Raw genomic sequence first — 17,414 nt, 5'->3', positions numbered from 1 at the left:
GGGCTTGCTGCTCGATAGGCCTGCCGACACTCCCTCTCCGGGAATCCCCTGTAGGAAGACCCTCCTTTGCCAGGCCAGCCCCCTTTGGAACTGGTATCGGGGGTGGTGTCCATCTCCGGCTCCTCCTCCTCGGCCACGCTCCAGTCCATGGACCGAGCGGGGGTCTCGCATCGGGAGTGGTCCATGGGCTCCTCCCCGCAGGAATCCCCACTCCCCGACGCGAGCGAACTGTCCGGTCTGCTCCCTCCCCCTTTGTATACCGTCGGGAGCGAACACACAGACGGAGGGCTTTCCCCCTCGCTCTCCTCGCCATAGTCGGATGGGAGGGGACTGACGTCATCCCCTCCGTAACGAACGGTGCTCTTCGAGCATATGGACGGGGAATACTCCTAGGAGTCCGTCCCCTCCGTCTCTTCCTCCGACGGTGGGAGACTGCTCTCCTCGAACTCCTCCTCGGGAGGGGTGAGGGAAAAGGCGCCCGCGCTCACCATAATCGGCTCATCGGTCTCCTCCTCCTCGGGGAAGACCGGAAGCAGTGCGCCGTCTTCCTCTCTTTCACAGCTGCCCGTTGCACGGGGTGGCAGGTCCACGGACGCGGGGTTCTCTCTCTCCCTCCACACGCGCCTCGCGGTCTGGCGGAAGCATTCCGCCGTCTCTGCGTCCTTCGCGTCCCGTGCCGCGCAGAGCATGTACGCGCAGAACGGGTCCTGCTCCATGGTCCGCTCGGTGACGGGGACATCATGCCGCCGCGCTGGGGAAGCACCGAGGCGACGTCGGCCTTTCTTCTTCCCCTTTGCGCGCTTGGCGTATCCGGGCATCTGGATCGGCTCGTCTTTATGTGACGCTGGCGTGCCGGAGGAAGCAAGAGACACGACGAGCGTCTTGGAGTGCACAAAAAACGTTTAATTAACACAGACACGATGAGTCCAGCACAAGTGACGCAAGCACGCTGACGCGATGCTTGCATAGGCATGAACTATAGACAAAGACGAGCACAAGACACCGCGCTAACGCACATTAAATAGGTGAATAACACAGACCCACGTGACCTCGAGACAAGGCACAGGTGTAACAAACGAACACGCTCACAAACAACCCACGCCCACGGAAGTACAAACATGGACATAATGACACGCAGACAACGTAACGGCACGCCCACAGGGAAGGGTCCGGAGCCGTGACCGTGACAACTGGAACATATCTAGCCACCATGAATAGAACCTTAAAATCTATTCTAAAGCTGACCAGTTCAGTGAATGGAGTGCAGGTGTAATATGATCTCTCTTTTTTTTAGCAGCTAAGTTATCATTACTGACCTGCGCGTTAGCCCCAACATGTTTTGTGTTGAGGTGGTAACGAAGGGTGGAAGTCCTCCTGTGATAAGCGAACTCCTTCCTGCATAAAGTGCAAATAACACTATTGTTTCTTATATTTAAATTTCCCATCCACCAGCGTAGCCTCTTCAGTCATCTCCATCATGCTCATCTTATTGTGCGTCCATATAATCTGTATGCCTGGAACTCGTGCACTGAGAAACATTCCACGGTGCAAAAGTGTCTCATGCGTTAAAATGCGTAAATTTTTTAGTCCGTTATTTTCCCAGTAATTAATTAATCAATCAAAATTGACATGTTAAAGTCCCACCCCTAATATATATATATATATATATATATATATATATATATATATATATATATATATATATATTAGTGGTGGGCCGTTAACGGCGTTCTTTAATTTGATACTCTTATCGGGCGATATAAAAATTGTCGCCGTTAATCTATTCTTAAAGTTGGGTTGGGAACTGGGTCAAAATGGGTAAGCAAACTATGATGACTTTCAACTTGATAGTTTAGCTCGGCTGTATTCCTAACCAAATTGCACAGTAGGGGCGAGAACGAGTTTTTATACCTGTGAATTACAAATCGTTTGTGTTTTTACATGGATGCAGCCACGAAGTCGCCAGGTTTGCTTGATGGAAAATTCATTTTTAGGAACGTAAAGTGTTACCGGAGCGGAGCTCGGAGCGGTCGTTTTCTGCATGGTCCTAGCGCTAGATTCGTCGCTATTTAAATATTTCTTTTTAACCGTTAAAACTACAGAGGACCAAAACTGACTTGAAAATTACGTCCGTGAGGTTAAATGTACTAAATGTTGGCTTACATTTCAAATATCATGTTTAGCTGAATAAACATGTTATTTAATGTACAGTATGTAGGTTTACAAATTCATGTTTAACTGAATAAACCGTTGAACACGAGTGGCCTACATTTTATTGAGCATGTTTTTTTTTCTTCAAGTATCAAAGTAGAACAGCTATCTCAAGCAGTCATTGATGCATTTTGGAAACAGGAGATGAGTCCCTGGTCTAATGCACCCTCTGTATTAAGAAATCCTATCTCAAAAACTGACTTTTAGTCATTACTTGGGTAGCACGCATATGAGCCATTTTAATATAGATTAATCTAGATTAATTTCAAGATTTCAGTGAGATTAATCTAGATTAAAAAAATTAATCTATGCCCACCCCTAATATTATATATATATATATATATATATATATATATATATATATATATATATATATATATATATATATATATGTGTGTGTGTGTGTGTGTGTGTGTGTGTGTGTGTGTGTAACTCTAAGTCATCCACACTTCTGTGAATCCAACCTGTTCAGATAGGAAGCAACACTGTGAATCAATTTCAACTGCTGTTGTGCAAATGGAACAGACAACAGGTAGAAATGAGAGACAATTAAGAGAGACTGTACACTGAAAAAAAGAACTTGTTGGATTTACTCAATTCAATAGTGGACATTGGTTGCACACATTTGTTTTGCTTCAGCAGCAACTTAAACAATTTAGTTAAATTAACACAAGTTTTTCACATTTAATAAACGTATATTTTGTGTTGATAATGTGTTATTGAAACATGTTATGATGAAGTGATTTGAGCTCCTAGAACACTTTAATCTGTTGCAGTTTTCTCACTTTATTCCAACCATATTCGATAACATTTTGTTAAATAATACCGGTCACTTAAATACTACATGTTATCTTCATTTTAAATTCTGATATTATATTCAAGTGTCAAATATGAAATTTTACAAATAAAGGTCTTACAACAGATTGTATTGTTCTCTTCAAAGTTGCACGTCAACACCTTTATTTATAAACAAAAATACAGGGTCAAAAATGGCAACAATATTGTGACATAGGTTCAAAACTCTTTACTCCAATTGAATTTAACCAAACATGTCATTTCACATGGTCCTGATGGGACTAGACTGCCAAACTCTACAGCTCTTCACTTTTAAAGAGAAATATAAACTGAAATGGAAAAGTGCTGGCCCAGGAGCAAATTTTCCTAACAGGAGCAGTTTTGTTCCAACAAATATAAAATGTTTTCAGAGGCATTTTCCAGCAAGGAGTTAGTGTTATTCAAATGTAAACAACTAAAGAAAATGTACTTTTATGGCAAATTAATCAGTGAACTCTGATTTGCCGATTGTTCATTGTAAAATTCAACCTCCAAGCTGACCACATCATAATAATAATAATACATTTTATTTCAAGCGCCTTTCAGGACACCCAAGGACACTTTCCAAAAAATTAGAAAACATGCAGCACATACAGTACCAAAACAACACATACCTAAACAAAAAACAGACAAAGGTCATTGGGAGTAAGTGATGTTGAACAGGTGAGTTTTAAGTCGTGTTTTGAAAAGAGGGAGTGAATCTATATTGCGGATGTCTGGCGGGAGAGCGTTCCAGAGTTTGGGAGCAGAGCGGCTGAAAGCTCTGTACCCCATAGTACTTAAACGAGCAGGTGGCACAGATAGATGAGTGGAGGAGGAGGATTTGAGGGAGCGGGAGGAAGATGTGATAGTGAGGAGGTTTGAGAGATATGGTGGAGCCAGATTGTGAAGTGCCTTGAATGTATATAAGAGGATTTTTAAATGTATTCTGAATCTAACCGGTAGCCAGTGGAGTTGTTTGAGGATAGGTGAGATGTGGTGAGATGAGGGTGTTCTAAAGATAATACGAGCGGCTGCATTCTGAACCAGTTGAAGTTTATTGAGGGACTTTTGAGGAAGGCCATAAAGGAGAGAGTTGCAATAATCAATACGGGAGGTAACGAGGCTGTGAACAAGAATAGAGGCAGTGTGTGGGGTGAGGGAGGGACGTAGACGATTGATGTTGTGGAGATGAAAGTACGCAGCCCGGGTTATATTGCTAATGTGGGAGTGAAATGAAAGAGTGCTGTCTAAGATGACACCCAGACTCTTAACCTGTGGTGAGGGGGAGACTATGGAGCTGTCAATCAGGTTTGAGGAACTGTGACCTTTGGATAGTGTGCATTTTGTACCGCAGAGCAATATTTCTGTTTTATCAGAGTTTAGTTTAAGGAAATTAGAGGAGAACCAGGTTTTTATTTCAGACAGACAATTGGAGAGGGATGAGGGAGGGAATGGAGAGCTAGGTTTACTGGCTATGTAGAGCTGGGTGTCATCCGCATAGCAGTGGAAATCAATGTTAAATGTGCGAAATATATTTCCAAGGGGTAGCAGATAGATGATGAAAAGGAGGGGCCCCAGGACAGACCACTGGGGCACACCAGAAGAAACCGGAGAGGACTGAGACCTGAAGGATTTAAGTTGTATGAACTGTGTGCGGCCAGAGAGATAAGAGTGAAACCAGTTGAGTGTGATATGGTTAATGCCTAAGGAAGATAATCTATTTAAAAGGATGGTGTGGGAAATGGTGTCAAAAGCTGCAGTCAGATCAAGGAGAATCAATATGGAGAAAGAATTAGAGTCAGCAGTCATAAGGAGGTCATTTGTGATTTTGATAAGGCCAGTCTCCGTGCTGTGGAGGGGGCGAAAACCAGACTGGAATTTTTCATATAGGTGATTTAGGGAAAGATAAGAGTTGAGTTGTGTCGCAACAATTTTTTCCAAAATTTTGGAGAGGAAGGGGACGTTAGAAATGGGGCGGAGGTTATTAAAGTTATTGGGATCTAAGCCGGGTTTTTTCAAAATTGGAGTAATTATTGCTGTTTTGAAAAGTGAAGGGACAATACCAGATTTAATTGAGGAATGTATAATAGCAGTAATGAGGGTGAGCAGAGAGGAGATACAGGACTTGACTAAGACTGTGGGGAGGGGATCCAGCTGGGACGAGGACGGTTTAGAATTAATAATAGTATCAGAAATATAGGCTGAGTCAGGGAGTTGAAAACAGGAAAGAGAGAGTGACTGTGAGAGTGGTGTAGGGAGTGGAGGTGGAGGAGATAGAGGATTAATGATGTTGTGGTGGATTTTACAATTTTTTTCATGGAAAAATGTCATTAGTGAATTACAGGAGGCTGTTGAATAAAAGTGTGGGGGTAGGGGGGCTGTAGGTTGGAGAGATGCATTGACTAGATGAAATGTTTTAGTGTTCCCTTTGTTAGTATCAATTAAACCTGAGTAGTATGTAGATTTTGCTTGGGAGATTTTGTCCTTGTAATATATAATGTGGGTTTTGTGCATTTCCTTATGTATAGTGAGACCGGTTTTTTTATAGAGTCTTTCGAGCTGACGGGCTTTAGCTTTCAGTGATCGGAGTTCAGGGGTGAACCATGGGGCAGAGTGAGTGAAAGAAACTGTCCGGGTTTTCACTGGGGCCAGACAGTCCAGGATGCTGGTTAAAGTGTTATTGTAGTGAGTAGTCAATTCATCGGGTGGGGATGAAAAGACTGGGTGTTGAATGTTGTCGAGGCTGGCGGTGAGAACACCTGTATTAATGTTTTTGATATTCCTGAAGGCAATGTAACATGATGGTTTGGATTTGGACAGACAGAGTGAAAAGTTACAAGTAAGTAGGAAATGGTCAGTTATATGGAGATCAGCAGCTGTGCAGTTAGAAGGGATGAGACCAGAACAACATATTAAGTCCAGTGTATGTCCTTTTGTGTGGGTAGGAAAATTTATGTATTGACTGAAATTGATGACTGCAGTCCATGTGTATGTTAAAATCCCCCAACAATATCACATTTGGTGACAGGGTGGATAAATGAGTTAGTAGTGAGGCCAGCTCCGTAAGGAAATCCTTGTGCGGTTTAGGGGGACGGTAGACTGTGGCGATGATTGTAGGTGAGGGTCCGGGCAGTTCACACGCCAAGCATTCCATTGAACTGAAAGCAGGGACGCGAACTGAGAGGACTTTCCAGTTCTCGCGGTGTAATATCGTGAGACCACCTCCGCGACCTACACTTCGTGGCTGAGAAACGTAAACAAACCCCGGAGGGGTACAGTCGTTTAGTTGAGAAAAGTCATTGGGTTGTTGCCAGGTTTCCGTTAAACAGAGATAGTCCAGTTCACGGTCTTTGAGAAAATCCTGCACGAGATGACCCTTGCTCGTAAGCAGTGATGTCAGTAACGCGTTACTTAGTAACGCATTACTCTAATCTTACCACTTTTTTCGGTAACGAGTAATATAACGCGCTACTATTTCCAGTCCAGTAATCAGATTAAAGTTACTTATCCAAATAACTGTGCGTTACTATTTATATTTTCCCTAGTAAAATATAAATTTTTGCTTTCTTCTTGGCTCAGTTCTACTTTTGCGTCTGACCGTAGCGCTCGACTCCGCACGCTGCGCGCGACCCTGTGAGAGCGCGAGCACGTTTTACAAGTCATTCTTTGCTGTGTCCTCCCGTAACGATATGTGGTAGTATAAAGAAACGCCCCTCAAAAACAGGGGAAGGAACATTTACCTGATGAATTTTAATGTTGCTTTGTGTTCCACGTTTGAAAAGTGCTGGAATTTTGACTAACGTCGCCTACTTTAAAATGCTTGAAATTGTAATGGTATTTCGTTTCACAAGCTGTCTGACTGAACTGGGTGGGTTTCCCGAAACGTTCGTAGAAACGTTTCGGGAAACCCACCCCAGTTCGCTTGTATTACGTTTACAAATAAATTTACAAATAATACCGCGCAGCTACACAAACGTAATGTCAGGAGATACTGTAGCGACTCCTACTCCTCACGGCGAGTCTTGCCCTTTAAGTGACACTGGGGGGCAGAGCCTGCGCGCGCCAGGGTTGCGTTATCAATAAAGTTTCCCTCCTCGGGATTTTTGGATTAAGCGGTTTCTGCCTCGGTTACCGAACCTGCTTCAATACACTGTTACTGTTAAAAATGCACTTCCAATAAAGTGAGTATTGGAAAAATTTATTTTGCTGCTGAATGTAACTACTAAAGTAACTTGTAATCTAACGTAGTTACTTTTAAAATCAAGTAATATGTAACGTAATTAAGTTACTTTTAAAAGGAGTAATCAGTAATCAGTAATCGGATTACTTTCTCAAGGTAACTTAGCCATCACTGCTCGTAAGTGAGCGGATGTTGAGAAGACCAAACTTCGTGGTGGTGAGGTCACGCTTGTCGGGAGCGTTAGCCGATCTGGCTAAGCTAGCTAGCGCGCTATGGTTTGGACGCCGGCTGGAGTTCCTGGGAGGGCGGCGGGTAGTGGACCAGAAGGATGGTATTGACGTGGAGCTGTCGACATAAAAATTCCGGCGAGATCCACGATGAATTTACCTCGGGCGAGGCAGAAAAATGATGTCCGGGTGAAAGAACAGCTCTGCAGGTGGAGGTACGGAGTTGTGAAGGCGAAGCCACAGGAGTTCAGCTGCGGTGTATTGGAGAAGTGCCACCGGCTGATGGAGAAGCGATAGGACAGTAAAAGCAGACCAGATGTACAACTGTCTCACCCGCATAGTGGCACTTGTCTTAGGGTAACCGTGGTTTATCAACAGAGGACAAAAACATCACAATCGAACAATACAGTATTATACCGGAGAGCAGCGGCAGCCAGACGCGCACAGCGTTCACTCACCCGGATCACTCATGTTCATGTATGACACACCACATCATGTAGCTGAACACACCATACCACAACAACACAGCACACTACACCACACCATACTACATAACACCACACCACACCATACCACAACACACCATACCACATCAGTGAGTTTTGCTTACAGGAGCAGTTTTGTTTTCAAGTTTTGTGCTTTTCTTGAGAGCTGAGTCACATCTAACTCCATTACCAACTTTTGAATCAACTCAAAAGTGAAGTGTAGTTGTGATGGGTATCTCATGTTCAAGGAGTAAAAAAGTCCAAACAACATGGCTACTGCAAGGGCCACGTTATCAAGGCCCTGAAGAACCACAACACCTTCAATGATGATGCCAACATCAGAAGGGTCACTGCCTGGCATCTCTCTGGTGATGTAGATGCCCACTGTAGTTTTTTCAATTGCACTCAGTGTAGCAGCCTCAGCCATGTCCTGTTTAAAGATAAAACATTTTTTGTTTAAGATTCCTTTTTACACTGATCTCTTTAGAATGCAGCAATTCCTTACTGCACCCAATTCCTAAACCCATGATAGCAGAACAGTAGACAGCTGTAGCCAAAGACAGCCCTTCCAATGGACCATGATATTCATGCTTAAGACAAGTTAAAACTAAGACTCTAATGCCCCTTTTAATTAAAGACCAAATTCACAATAAGCACAAATGTGAAAAATGTCAAATGTTTATTTAAACATAAAACTGGCTGTGATAGGTATTCTGTAAACTATTTAAAAAAACAAATTTTACCAATTATTTTAATATTTGAGACAAATTACAATCATCCTACTTAGAAAGTGTTAATATTAAGACCTCTGAAAGACTGATTTAAGACATTTTAAGGCTAATTAAAGCGTTATTTTTGGACTGATGAATTCAATGCCTTTTGAGGATCCACCAGAACCCTCTCATAATGCTATTATGAAAGTGAAAAATTCTCCATTTATCAATAGGGGAATATGGAGAAAAACTGGTAGGTTTGAAAATCTAATGTGATAAGTTTAACTTATTGTTTTCATCTCAGCACTGGAATTACTTTGGGATTACTAGAATTACTTTCTGAAATTAATAAAGAGGGCTTTAACAGCCCAATATAATCACAGAAATAACGCATGGTTTTACAATGTTGTATAGCCAAAATGTACTCAAAACACTCACCATGTACTCCTGCACCAAGACATCAGGACTCTCATTCAGATAGATACAGAGTCCTTTGATGAGGGACTCCCTTCGAGCATCAGTGTCATCCTTAAGAATTACAATAAAGAAAATAGAGATGTGAACTCAAATAACTGACTTTTCTAACCAGTGATCATATGACACCAACATCTACAAAATATAAAAACTGTACATTTGACCTGACCATTATGGACTGGACTTTTTATAATGTCCTGACAATATAAAAAAAGATAAATGTCTCACAGTGGAACAGTGAATGCAAAATAAAAATGAAAGGGTTATTTCAGTGAAATCAAAAAAACATCCCTCACTCACTCCCTCCCTCCCTCCACCATTCACCCCCTCCTACCCTCCCTTCAAAACTCAGTCCCTCCCTTCTTCCATCACTCACTCAATCTCAATCTACTTTATTTGTAACTGCAGGTGGATTAGATTATCAGTACTCACACACCAAGTAAGCAATGCAATGGATACAGTATACCAATCTTTCACTAAACAAATGCAGAATTTGTGACCTACTTGGTAAAACTGATGGGCAGGCATTGCATTGCCACATTAACAGTCATGGGCAGTCATGGCCTGGCGGTTAGTGTTGGAAAAAAGAAAATTAAAGGCTAATAACTTGATGTGTCAATTTAGTGTTTTTCAGGAAGACTGTGGGAAAACAGGAGTAAGGAGGCCTCAGTGGCCTTGAGGAGAACAGAAGGGGCCTATTCAGTGCAGGATGTGTAGCAAGCAGTTTTTAGATAACCAGGCACACAGGCTGGGAGAAGAGGAGCAGGTGATTTTCCATGGAGAGCAGCCAGGATTGGGGAGTTATCGAAACTTAACAAATCAAAACTTATGGACAGAGAGTATGAAAGAAAGGACATCGCCCAGCACGAGAGGCTTTTCGCTTGGACACTGCTGAGATCCACTTGGGTTAGGTAGATTCCTAGGCAACTAGCACCAGTGCACTGAAGAGTTTGTACCACGTATACTTCTATTATATTGCATTCATTAATATTCTATATAAATCGTTTTAAAAGAACTTTTGTTGTCAAGACTTTACTTGGACCACTCAGTCAAAAACCAGTCGGTTCATCGGGGCGGTGTTGGGGCCCGTCTGGGTCGGAGAAGAAAATTCCCAACAAATTGGTAGCAGAGGATGGTTTTTGGCTGGAGTCGAATTCTGCAATTAGGACAAGAGAGGAGGTCAATCCGTCCGTGAGGTGACTGAACTAAACCGCGCGGTCTGAAAAAAGGTAAGGAGCCATTCTCTCCTATTGGCTGATGTTACTACGTCATAGGCTAAATTAAAGTTCAGTCACTAAATGGTCGAGGCGAAATACTCTCTGTAAATTTAGTATTGAAATTGTATACGTGTTACAAACTCGATATATAGACAGGAGGATTGCCCTACGACTCAAAGTCGTGAGGAGGACACCCTGTAACTGCAGTAAACGGTTAAAGAGTAGGCAGCCCATCGGTTCTAAAAGAGAACGGTGGAGGACGCGCTCAGAGAAAGTAGGCAGCCCACGTTCTAAAAAGAACCTTGGTTCTAAAAGAGAACGGTGGAGGACGTGCCCAGAGAAAGAGCAGGTAGCCCACGTTCTTAAAAAGAACTTTGGTTCTAAAAAAAGAACGGTGGAGGACGCGCTCAGGTGACGAGTAGGTAGCCCACGTTCAAAAAAAAAAAAAGGGGAACTATTGTTCTAAAAAAAAAAAGAGAGAGAACGGTGGAGGACGCGCTCGGTCACGGTTAAATGAATGAGTAGGTAGCCTGGGATTCCAAGAATAATAGATTATTCAAAGAAATTCCGGAGGACGCGCTCAGCCGGTTTTGGGGGCCCCCCGTGTGTTTTGTTGAAATTGCGTGCGTGATTGGTGAAACTACAGCTGTATCTGTGTATGTGTGTTTGCAAAATTGCAGTGTTGGGTTGGTTTTCATGTACCGTGTGGTTTTATGTTGAATAAAGACCTGTATAAATTGTTTGAGCATACGTGCTATAATAAAACTTGAGAGCCTTTCATTGGGGGACTTACAAACCCACGCCCATAAATCCATGAGCCTCTTATGTGAGGACATTTGAACCCCTGAGTAAATTGCATGAGCCCCCAAGAAAGACGTTCATCATTGTGTACACAAGCACAAGAGAAACATTTCATAAGAGGTTAAAGTGTAAAACAAAAAATATTATATATTTTCATGCATGAAATTATAATTTGGTTTATGACACTCCGTAGACGTACGATTTAAGAGCTGGAAGTGAAACTCGCGTGAGCTGTGTTGAGCTGGAGTTGTTTGGAATGTGGAGATATTAACTTGTGTCTGTCCACCCTTGGGGTGCGCGCTGGCGAATTAAAGCGCTTGCGAACACGACGATAAAGTGATAAAGTTTACTGAATTAATTCGGGGGTATTAAAGTGCTAGTGAGTACAACGAAAAAGTTTTAAAATTTACTGAATCGAATCGAAGCAGAAGTAATTTGGAAGTAGTTTAAAAACCGGAGTTATATCATGGATAATATTAAGGGTTTGGAGGATTATTTGGTTGATACTATGGAGAAACGTGCTGTGCCGAGAATGAGGTCTGACACGGTGATGTATGTGAAAAAATGTTTTGAAAAGATGCGATCCGAAGGGTTGTGGCCAGACCCGGACGACCGTGGTGTGTCTCAGGTTGATTGGGAGCAGATCGAGAAGCATTGGGTCACACGGGTTAATAAAGAGAAAAAAAGATTAGAGGCTAGCGGAGCCCTAACTAAGCAAAAGCGTAAAATCCAGCTGGAAGAAGCTGAAACTTATTTGTCGTATGTGAGAACATTTCGGAAAATTTGTCAGAAGATTAATGATAAAGAACGAGTTGATACCAAAAAGACAGAACTCCCTGTGCCCCCTCCCTATGCAGAAAAAGCGTGTGAACCCAGTGTTCCTCAATGTCCGCGTGCAGCGCTGATGGCGCCTGTGTCTGTGAGTGAAATGAGTGACGTTGATGTGGACGGGGCTTCTGCACATCCAAAATCAGTGAGAGAGCGTGAATGTGAAGAGGGGAGACAAGTGGTAACGGAAGTTATTAGTGACATGGCTATGGATAAAATGGAGAGTAGACTAAAGAGGCTTGAAGACTGTGTGCGCGAGAAAACTAGAGAAACAGAGTTAAATAATGCATTGCAAAGAATTGAACAGCGAATGGATGAGAGTTTGAGTCTGAGTGGCCCCACCCGTTCGAACAGACGTTGAACAGAGCAGAGAAAGTGGTCTGTGACGTGGAGAAAGCCATCAGGCAGGAAGAGGCTAAGTTGGAAAAAGAGCGTGCGAGACAGCAAAAGAAATGCGCTGCGGATGATAAAAGGAGAAATAGAGGCGCACCTGACTGTAGAGATACATTGATTGTGACTGGTGAAAATTTAGAATGGGAAGCGGAGAATGACGAGGGTGGGGCGAACAGACGAGTGAAAACTCCCTCTTCAGAGGAGAGCGAGGTGGGAGATGAATGTATTAACCTGTCTGAATCCGAGGAATGGGTGAGAGTGCCCGCCTACTATGACAGGCACGGTGTAGTCACGCGATCAAAAGCCAAGAACATGTCGACCCCTGGTGGTCATTATCCGATAATAGCAGTACCAGGGAGCAGTTACGCACACACATACGCTCCGTGGACACACAGAGATTTGCACACTATGATAGATAAATTACCCAATCCTAAAAAGGGCGTTCAGTATTTCTTGTCTAACAGTGCCCAATTAATTTGTTACGTAGAGATTTGTTGTGTCAATTTTCAGCTATTATTGAATGCACACCGAGTGAAGGTAAATTAGCTGTCTCTGTCACCAACCATGATGAGCGCCTCAGAATACTTAATCAACAAGCAGCGGACGGTCCAGCTCACATTTACTGGGCCACATTACAACATCCTGAGGAACAAGCAACTGCTAAAAATTTGCTTTACACGTTTAATTTATGGAAACCATGGTTCCTGTCACTTCAGAGTATGACCCCACCAATAGACAGCACACACTGCACTTTTAATTACATCAGAGGGGAGGATGGGGTTTACGGACAGCTGTGGAATAACATTGAAGGTCAATTACAAAATATAATTTGTGAATCAATGATTGTTGGACCTAAAGGTGTGGCTGCACTAGTTGTGTTAACAGGAGAACAGATGACGTACTGGAGAAACCCGGACCAGCAGGATTCACTACCACATGTCTCGCTGTTGGTCTCGGCTGGACACGAACCTCGTGAGCTGGGCCCCATGCTGGCCACTGCCATGAAGGAACAGTTTCGCCCAACCTGTCTGCCAGGGGTAGAGGGTACGTCGGATGGTAAGTACTGGAGAGTCGCATGTGACACCAGTGACTTGGCGTACTTCTGTAACCAGCCCCTGACAGCCACACACGGCAGAGCACTGTTGGATCACCCCCAGGCCAAAGAACAACTAGAGACGGTCCCAGCCAACTTGTGGACCACGACAAAGGTAGATGTAGGATGTGCATCACACCACATGGCTCCTATTAGGTTAAAGCCAGGAGAAACAGTCGTTCATCAGCCACAGTACCGAATCAAGCCAGAAGCCATGGCAGGTATTACAGACACCATTGCAGATTTAATCAAAGTTGGAGTTCTGAAACCCACGACGTCACCGTGGAACACGCCCATACTACCTGTTAAAAAACCTGGAAAAGATGAGTATCGTATGGTGCATGATTTGAGGCGCATTAATGATGTCACTGTAACTGAGAACATACCAGTACCTGACCCCTATCGATCTTTGCAGAACCTGACGACTGAACACTGCAGCTTTTCATGCATAGATTTAGCTAATGCTTTCTTTTCTATACCAATTGATGAGAATGTGAAAGACATATTTGCGTTTACATTTAAAGGTCAACAGTACACATACAACAGGCTACCTCAAGGCTACAAAGACTCACCAGGCATCTTCAATCAATGTCTGTTGAAAGATCTGTCTAGATTAACTGACAATGATTTGATTGACTCTAACACCGTACTAATACAGTTTGTGGACGATTTGTTAATAGCTAGTACTTCACCTGATAAGTGCCTTAGAGACACCATAACCATTCTAACATTGTTAGCTGAATTAGGTTACAAAGTGAACAAGTCAAAACTCCAGGTGGCCAGGCCAATGGTCACTTTTCTGGGGAGAAACATCTCACACAAAGGTCACACCCTGACTCCAAATCAGAGACAGTCAATACTGTCATTTCCAAAGCCCACTAGTGTCCCAAATGATGTCATTTTTAGGCCTGACAGGCTACTGCCGCAACTACATACCTAACTACAGTGATTTAGCTCACAGCCTCAGAAAACTCGCAGTGTCAAAAGGTCTGAGTAACGGGAAGGTGGAGCTTGACTGGACGGTTGAGGCAGAGAGGGATTTCACAACTCTGAAACAAGCACTTGCTAGCGCTACTGAATTAGCAGCACCAGACTACACACAACCTTTTCATTTAAATGTTTCTGTAAGAGACAATCATGTTCATGCTTGTCTCTTTCAGAAGGGGGAGAGTGAAGGAAGGAACATTTTATTTTTTCACAGTTCCAAATTAGATCAACCAGTGATAGGAACAGGACCATGCACAACATACATGGCAGGACTCACCACAGCGATAGAGAAGACAGCACACTTGGTAATGTGTCACCCACTAATAGTCAGCACCAATCACGGAGTAATGGCGTTCATAAACTCACAAGCCTTTTCTTTGTCAAGAGCACGACAGAACAAGATAAAAGCCATACTCACACAGCCACACATCACGTACAACACTGCGTCAAAACTTGTGAATCTGACTGATAACATTGAAGTAGCCGAAGATGCGACACCACATGACTGCGCTGATGCCACAGAAAGATACATTCAGCTCAGGCCAGAACTGCACAAGGTCAGAATTACTAAACCAGGAGCATGGGAACTCTGTTCAGATGGGAGTTGTTGGAGACAAGGTAACGAACTGAAGGCCTCTTACGCTGTGGTACAAGCATGTGGGGAAGAGTGGGAGGAGGTGGAATCAGGAGTGGTTCCACAACCAGCTTCAGCTCAGCTGGCAGAAATGGTCGCACTCACTAGAGCACTGGAACACGCGTCAGGACAGATTGTGAACATTTACACAGATTCAGCATACGTGCATGGGGTCATCCACCATGAACTAGTCAGGTGGATGGATAATGGGTACACTAACGCCACAGGACAGCCAATCAAACATTTGAGAGCAGTACATGAGTTGAGTGAAGCTATCATGTTACCCAAAGAAGTGGCAGTGATAAAGGTAAGGGGACATCAGGGTAATGACAGTTTTGTTTCTAGAGGTAATGAAGCTGCTGACAGAGCAGCCAAAGCTGCTGGAGGGTACAACCCACAGAGCTTGTTGTTGCTGGAAACTCATAACATGCCTGAGTTGAAAGAGAGCCACCTGGCACAGATCCAAGAACAAGCCACGGTCTATGAGAAGCAATTGTGGATAGACCGGGGAGCCACTGTCACTAAAGGACTCTGGAGGAGTCCAGAAGGGAGGGTAGTTTTGCCCTTAGAGAAGATGAAATTGATACTATGCGAAGCACATGGGCCAACTCACTCCGGAGTGTCGGCCATGGTGACCAAATTAGAATGTTTATGGTGGCATCCATACCTCAGAGACCATGTGAAGCAATACGTGAGCGAATGTGATATCTGTCAGTCATACAATGTAAAGAAACCATACCGGGTGAGAATTGGAGGATACCCAGTGCCCGCGGGGCCATTTGAGGAGATTGTGATCGATTAGACAGACATGGGGCCAGACAACAGGGTAAGGGGGTACAGGTACCTGTTGGTCATGGTAGACAGATTCACCAAGTGGGTAGAAGCTATACCCACCAAAAAGGAAGATTCAAAATCAGTCATAAAATGGTTGCAAAATGAGTTGATTCCCAGGTACGGCCTACCGAAAGTGATTAGGAGTGACAATGGGTCCCACTTTGATAACAAACACTTGGCAGAAGTAGAACAAAAGCTGGGCCTAACCCACAAGTTTGGCACTGTCTACCACCCACAGTCACAGGGGTTGGTGGAAAGAGCCAACCAGACCATTAAGACTAAACTGGCCAAAGTGTGCGCAGCAGGAGACATGGATTGGGTTCAGGCGCTGCCACTAGTGTTGATGTCCATGAGAGCAACCCCCATGGGAGAATACAATCTCTCACCACACCAGCTCATGACAGGACGACCCATGCCAGGGTGCCCTCGACCGAGGATTGAGGGACCAGCTTTAGAAATCCAGGAACAGGAGATGTCAGAGTACATGAGAGAATTAACCAAGTTGCTTTGTGAAATCAATAAGTCTGTTCAACAGGAAAAAGGAGAACAAGACCTGGAATCACCCAAGGTGAAGGTGAATCCAGGGGATTGGGTAAGGATCAAGGTGCACAAGAGGAAGTGGAACGAGCCACGGTGGACAGGCCCGTGGGAGGTCGAAGGTGCCAACGAGCACTCAGTGAAAGTGAGGAAAGACAAAGGTAAGACTTGGTACCACATTTCACACTGTGTTGCAGCAAAAGAACCAACAAGAACCACAGGAGAGATCAAGACACACTTGGAGGAGACAGGAGAAGCCCCAGGGAAGGAGTTGGTGGTGAGTACCGACCCCAGTGTAGCTTTTTACAGAGAATACATCACAGCCGAGGACTGGTGGGAGGAAGGTGAAGGAGACCTGTTGGAGACTGACTGTGAGGCTATAGCACACTGTGTGAGCGCAGACCTGAACCTGGGAGCTGGAGTGGCTCTGCAGATCAGACAAGCGTTTGGCACTACAGGTATAGCCAAGGTGCCCATAGGCAAGTGTGCCACACAAACCACACAGACACACATCATATTCCATTTAGTGACCAAAAGATATTACAGGGAGAAGCCAGAATTAGGGGATCTGATTTCAAGCATACAACACCTGGCCACATTGTTAATATCATTGAACATTAACACTCTAGCCATACCGAAGCTGGGTTGTGGACTAGACGGATTAGACTGGAGGACTGTGAAACCAATCATTAAAACTTTACTTAAACCAACCGGTACCAAGGTGGTGGTGCACCATCTTCCATCCTAGAATGGAACTGTGGGAAATAAGAGACATGTTGTCGGGACGTGTGGGACGTCCAGATGAGGCTCAGTACCAACAATATTTTAGAGTAGGGAGATTAACTTTGAGAACATGGACTTGGCTATGGGGGGGAACATTTCTAGCCACGGTAATAATAGGAGCGGTGGTAATATTTAGTGTAGGAAATCAGAAACAACCCAATAACGTGAACATAACTTTGTGTCGGTGGGACGACAATCACA

General features: G+C 43.9%; 1 long non-coding RNA gene across 1 annotated transcript in view; it reads right to left on the bottom strand.

The window, feature by feature from the left end:
* Positions 1 to 2,655: 2,655 nt before the first annotated feature.
* Positions 2,656 to 17,414, bottom strand: part of LOC143497123 (uncharacterized) — a 43,050-nt gene continuing 28,291 nt past the window's right edge. Inside the window, exons 4-5 of the long non-coding RNA XR_013125686.1 lie at positions 9,071 to 9,160; positions 2,656 to 8,349 (exon numbers count right to left, since the gene is read on the bottom strand). This is a non-coding gene — a long non-coding RNA (uncharacterized LOC143497123). The remainder of the gene's footprint in view (positions 8,350 to 9,070; positions 9,161 to 17,414) is intronic.

This window comes from Brachyhypopomus gauderio, unplaced genomic scaffold (assembly GCF_052324685.1).
Source record: "Brachyhypopomus gauderio isolate BG-103 unplaced genomic scaffold, BGAUD_0.2 sc99, whole genome shotgun sequence".
Lineage (NCBI taxonomy): Eukaryota > Metazoa > Chordata > Actinopteri > Gymnotiformes > Hypopomidae > Brachyhypopomus > Brachyhypopomus gauderio.
The sequence above is the reverse complement of the archived record's forward strand: the minus strand, read 5'-3'. Positions and strand labels throughout refer to the sequence as shown.